This window comes from Corapipo altera, unplaced genomic scaffold, assembly GCF_003945725.1.
Source record: "Corapipo altera isolate COAL_440 unplaced genomic scaffold, ASM394572v1 316, whole genome shotgun sequence".
Lineage (NCBI taxonomy): Eukaryota > Metazoa > Chordata > Aves > Passeriformes > Pipridae > Corapipo > Corapipo altera.
The window spans coordinates 376,630-382,629 of NW_020884974.1; positions in this window are offsets into that span (position 1 = coordinate 376,630).

Genomic DNA, 6,000 nt, shown 5'->3' on the forward strand with positions numbered 1-6,000 from the left:
TTAAGCAACATTCTCCAGAGCAAAACTGCTTCCATCTGCTCTGTGGCAGCATTACAATCCTGCTGTCACATCTGTGCAGTTGTGTGGCAAGTTACCTTTATCCTTAGAGGCAAGCACAGACTGCTTGCACAAAAAACGGGAATCTTTTCCACTGACCTAATTGTGTCAGGATTGGAGAAACCCAGGGGACAAAAATGTTTTGTTACAGTGTGGTTAATGATAACTTTGAGTCTTGTTCTTGTAGCTGCCAGGTCTGTGGTGGGATATGAAGAGCTGGGGTGTGAGGGACAGAGAGGAAGCACTGTCCCATGTCTGGCCACTCACGTGTTCTAACGAGTGGTCTCATCCCAAAGCTCCAGGCAGTTTTGCATTGCTGCCTAAGCCTGTCAGGAAATAGTTGTCAGTGATTTTCATTTAAAAGAACTGAGACTCTTCACATATAAATGGCCTTTGCTTTTGCGAACTCATGCTCATCAGATGATGCAGAAGCCTTCACTTCCCAACAAAGAAGTTGAGCATGTGATGTTACTGTAGTTACTGTCCAGGGCAGCAAAAATGTCCTTATATGTTGTTAGATGAACTGTGGTTTGCTGCAAATTCGTCTCCCAAAAGAAGTCTCTTATGTCCTTGCTCTAAAGAGAGAGAAAGCCTCCATTTTACATCTTATTTTCACTTCCAGTATGGAAAATGAAGAAGCATAAGTGTACCATCTTCTAAGGAAGCAGTTGAATGTGCTACAGTACTGTTCCAATTATCCCTTGCAAAATGTGGAAAGGAAATCTCTGCCATAATTCCAGTGAGGGAGTATTTACACCTTATGCTCTGACCTACACGTTTTATATCAGCACACCGATTTGTTACGGTTGGATTTGCTCTCAGCCAAAACCCATTTGCTTTTTGGAAACCTGCATGTGGATTTTCTCCATGTCTTTCCCCGATTCCAGCTAGTTTGTTACAAATGACACATGAAACTACTGCCTCTCCCTGCTACCTTGAACAGCTGACTCACTGACAGTGTTACCTAACTCTTGCTGAGTGAGTGATTTCTTGCTCACTTCATCAGGGATGGCCTGGAACTGGCTGCTGTTGACCAAATGAAAACCTTCCTACACCCAACACCACTCCAGAGCACTCTTGACTTGGTATTTTCCAAGATTCCTCTGCTGGAGATCACATTTTGGAATCATTCTAGGTTTGGGGAGTTAATCTTAAATAAATCCTTCCTTCCAGCTGCCATGCAAAACATTCCAAAACCTTCCTGTCTCCTGTGCATGGAGCCCAGAGAGAAGCTTCCTCAGCTTTATATACTGCCTTATTCACTGGCTTCTTTCCAAAATAAGGGATATTTTTAATAGGGATCTGTTTAGGGATCTAGCAGCTGAACCCTACATGCAATTAGCTCAGTAAACTTTAGCCAGCATTAATACTTATCTAAATACACAGAAACTTCCAGTCCTCTCTGAGTGCTGGAAGGAGAGGAATTCACCTTTTAGAAATTCATCTACATTCTGCTATTGGCAGGTTCTTAGAAACAAGACCGTGAAACCAAGTGAATTTGTATATTCAAGACAGGAACATCTCATCCAGGGAAAGAGGTAACGGTGCTTGCTGGGAAAAAGCCTTGACACAAATCTATTGCACTGCTATTTGGGCTTTTTTTAACTGGCGTTTAACAGTGACTTAAGCCTGAGGTGAAGAGAACACACCTTCTTTGCAAACACAAAGGAGTCCAGCCCTATGGAGTCCCAAGGACCTGAGAACATGTCCAGAGGTGATGGGACCAGGCCTGGAGAGTCAGAATTCATATCTCAAAGAAAATACTCTCCTAAAATAATATTTTCCACTTCTCTCAAAAAGACATGAAAAGGTAACTGAAGCTGAGGGTTTGTCTCCTGAGCTGCTTCCTGAGCTTAGTTGCTTGAATATGGATCATGTCAGAACTTCTCCCATCTTCTGACAGTGGGACCAGAACCTAGTCTCTCATCCTCTCCTTTCCCAGGGTGAGCCAGTGCTGGTTCTGCAGCAGGTGGCACTGTTGGTTGTGTCCAGAGGTGAGTTTTACTTTAATATTAACGTCCCTCAAGCTCTCTTGGTTGTCAGTGGTCGCTTCAGCTCAGTAATGGATCCTGATAGTTTGTTCTGTTTCCAAAGCCATAAACTTGATTAAACTGTTGACTGTTAATGGCAAGGTTAAACATTTAAGCATCTTAACGTGTAAAAAATTATCTTTGTGTGTTAAACATCTTTTATGCAGTAAACACACCAGCCTGAAAGAGAGAATCACAGAATGGTTTGGGTTGGAAGGGACAAAGAGCTTCTAGTTCCAACCCCCTGCCATGGGCAGGGAATGTCTCTGTAAGACACTTAAGAAAATGCAAAGTTAGGGGGAAAAAAACACTTAAACTGGCAAGTTTCCAGTCAGAACCAATAGCCAACCTAACAGTTTAAAACTCAAATTAAACGTCTGAGAGGCTGGTATTTCTTTTGATTTTTGCACCTTTTTATTTAGAGCAGAGAAAATGAAGTTGATGTATAATGACATCACACCATCTTCCCAGATGATGTGCTTCTGAATACCAGCCAGCCAAGGTGGTATTTAACAGAATTTCATCACTTTCACAGGTATTGTCTTTCTCAATTTTCATTTAGGCTTGGATACTTCTTATTTGTTCTGAAAACAGACTTGAGTCTGTCTTTGGAAGAAAATTACATCTGGATACATTTATTTATTGCAGAGAGAAAGAAGCAAAACTATAGTTTGATTATGCTGAACCGGAAGTGCACTCATGGTAGCTTCAGAAATGACAACAGGTGTCAAAACTCTGTATAGGTAGAGACTAGTGTGATTTGGAGAAAGTGGAAGTGAAGTTGTATTCAGTGTAGAAATTATTGGAAATGTTAATACAGCAGCAACACAAAGTGTGAAGAAAACTTGCAGGGCCGTTACATGTTTATAACTTCCCTATTTGAAATTACATTATGGAGTTGTTTAGATAAGCTTTTGACATTCATGTTCATTCCTTTTCCTTACAGAAAAATTGCTAGAATCTGTAAAACCATATTTTTATTCCTATGCTTGTTTTGGAAAAACAGCAACTGACTTTTGTTGCTGCTTTCACGGGTGTCCTTATTATCCTCTGAGCTTTGGCACTGCTGACACTGCATTGCTTATTTCAAGGGAAGTGGGAAGACACTTTTCCGGGCACTGCACAGGATGCTGCAGCTGCAGAGAGCCTGAACTCTCCTTCTGCCTTGGCCAGAATTTACAGTGCAGGTTTTGGAACCTGGATGTCAGTTCATGTGTTCAGATTCCCCACACTATAAATTCCCACAGCTGTTGAAGCTGTCATTCCTTCTGGCTAAAGCACAGTTCTTTTTCCTGCTGGTTGTCAGTGTAAATAATCAGAAAGCCTTAGAATCTTCATCATCATTTTTTTTAATTGCATCCCTTCCAAAGGTAAGCAAAGACAGCCCTGAAACAGGAAACTTTCAGCCAGGGACTAGGGGAGAGGGACAGAGGCAGTGAGGGGAGTCAGAAACAGTGATCAGATGTGGGAAGACAGTGCCAACCCTGAACTGGGGCAACCCTAAAATTTTTCAGAATGTCTCTGAGCTATTCTAAGATTTTAACCCCCACTAAGCAGCTCTAAACCACTGTATAGTTCTTCTAAATTGTTCTAAAAGTCCTTTAGTTAGCCTAAAGAGCTGTAAGACCTCTGTATTGCTGCAGAGACAATTGGCTAAAACCAGATATAATTTACACAACTCTAAGCAGTCCCAAAAGTACTCTAATCGGCTCTAAACTGCCACTAAATGGTGCTAAACACCTCTAGGAGTTTATTGCCACCTTTAAAATACCTTTGCACTTCCTGAAACAGCTTTAAAGGTCTGAAAAATAGCTCCAGATTCCTCCAGAACTCCTCAGAAGCACTCTAAGCAGTTCTGAGGAGCTGTAATATCCCTTCCAAGAGTGCTTGGGTCCTCTAAACAGCACTAACATCTTTCTAAACCTTCTCTAAGCAACTTTCAGATTCATCTGATCTTATCTAGAGCTCCTCTATGTTGATCTGAAGATCCTCTGGGCATCTTGAGCTCCTCTAAGGAGCTCTAAACCTGCTTGAATGTGCTGTGAGGTGCTCTAACCAGGCAGCTACAAAACACCTCTGATGAGCTCTTACAGACCTATTATTACACCCTTTAAATCACACCCTTTAAAATCATTTGACTGATTCTAAAACACTCCAGAGTGATAAACCAGTCTGGACTTCTTTAAAGAGTTCCAGAATGCGCCACACTGCTCTACAACCCACCTAGACAGCTCTAAAACTCTTCTAATTGAAGATAAACCATAAACAATGGTGAGAAACTATAAAAAAAGTATCCACTTTGAAAGCCCTCTAACCAACGCTGATACCTGAAATTCCTCCACACTGCCTTAAGCAGCAGTAAAATGCTTCAAAACAGATCTCACCCCCTCTCAGTTTTCCATGAAATGGCTCTAGAGCTCCTTTTTGCATTTCTGAAACTCCTGCTTAGAGAAACAGTGCTAAAACTTCCCTGAGGCTCTAAAACCACACTGAACTGCTCTAAATTGATCTAACTCCTCTAAAACCCCTGTAAACAGTTCTAAGCAGCTCTAAGGTCCTGTAAAGTGTGCCAGAACTCCTGTAAAGTGCTCTAAACTCATTTAGCTTTTCTAAACCTCTTCTAAACACCTCAGAGCACCCCTAAACTGATCTAAAGCTCCTCTGATGCTCTAAGCAGCACTAATGTGTCTCTAAAGACATTTAAAATGCCTCTAAATCCCTGCTGTACAACCCTGAACTGCTCTATGCAGCTTTAAAATTCCTCTGAAGAGCTCAGGGCAGCTCTAAAACCCTTCTAGACCAATCTGTGACTCCAACAGACTGTTCTAAGCAGCTCTGAACCACTTCAGGCTACTGCAGAACTTCTATGCTGTTAACAGTAGCTCTAAAACTCCCTTAAAATACTTGGAATACCTTGTGAACTTTCTCTAAGTGGCTCTACAGAGCACTGAATTGTCCCTGAACCTCAAGAAATACACTGTTGTTTTGGGGAGGTGGCAGAGGTTGTGAGAGCTGGGGCTGTTCAGCCTGGAGAGAGAAATTACCCACAGGAACAGAAGAGTTTAGAGAGGAGGGGATTTCTGGCAAACGAGATGACCCTCAAAGAAAAGCATGTGCTTTGGGAGGACCTGCTAATAAAGCTAAACCCCAGAGAAAGTGATCTCTGCGTAGGAACAGCCCACAGGGAGCATATTTCAGGGTGGGGGAGGAGTACCACAGCCCCAAACTCCTGGGGTTACTATGTGAGCACGTGAAAAATGTGGTCCCAGAGCACACAACAACAACAGGGGATTGTTCTCCCTGCAGGCACTGGGTGCTCTCAAAACATGCTCTGTTGGAGGTTCTGAGTGCACCCTCAAGACAGATGTTTTGAAGGTTTATTGCCATGAATCTGTCCAGGGCAGATTGACATAAGACAGTGTGTCTTATGGGGTGCTGGTGGTCTGTCGAAATCAGCTGGAGAAGATTTGAATCCAGGTCCAGCTGCAGTTCCGGTGGGATGGAGGAGGATTGTGCTGTGCACGGCTGCCGTGGGGCCACACTTGGCACTGCATGTGGTGCACATCTGGGAAAACCATGTTGGGCTGCATGCAAGGAGCAGTTGTAGCTCCCCATGGGCCATTGTTTTCTGCTCTCGTCATGGTCTGATCTCCGTTTGCCCTTCACACAGAGACATGGATCCATGTGTCCCAGAGCCAGGACACTGTGCTGTCATTGGGAGTGCTTCCAGCACCTCAGTGAGGCTGAGAAGGCATGAGATGAGATAGCAGGAAAAAATCCTTCCCTGGCTGAGCGTGGTGAGGCCCTGGCACAGGTTGCCCAGAGAAGCTGTGGCTACCCCATCCCTGCAAGTGTCCAAGGCCAGGTTGGACGGGGCTTGGAGCAACCTGGGCTAGTGGAAGGTGTCCCTGCC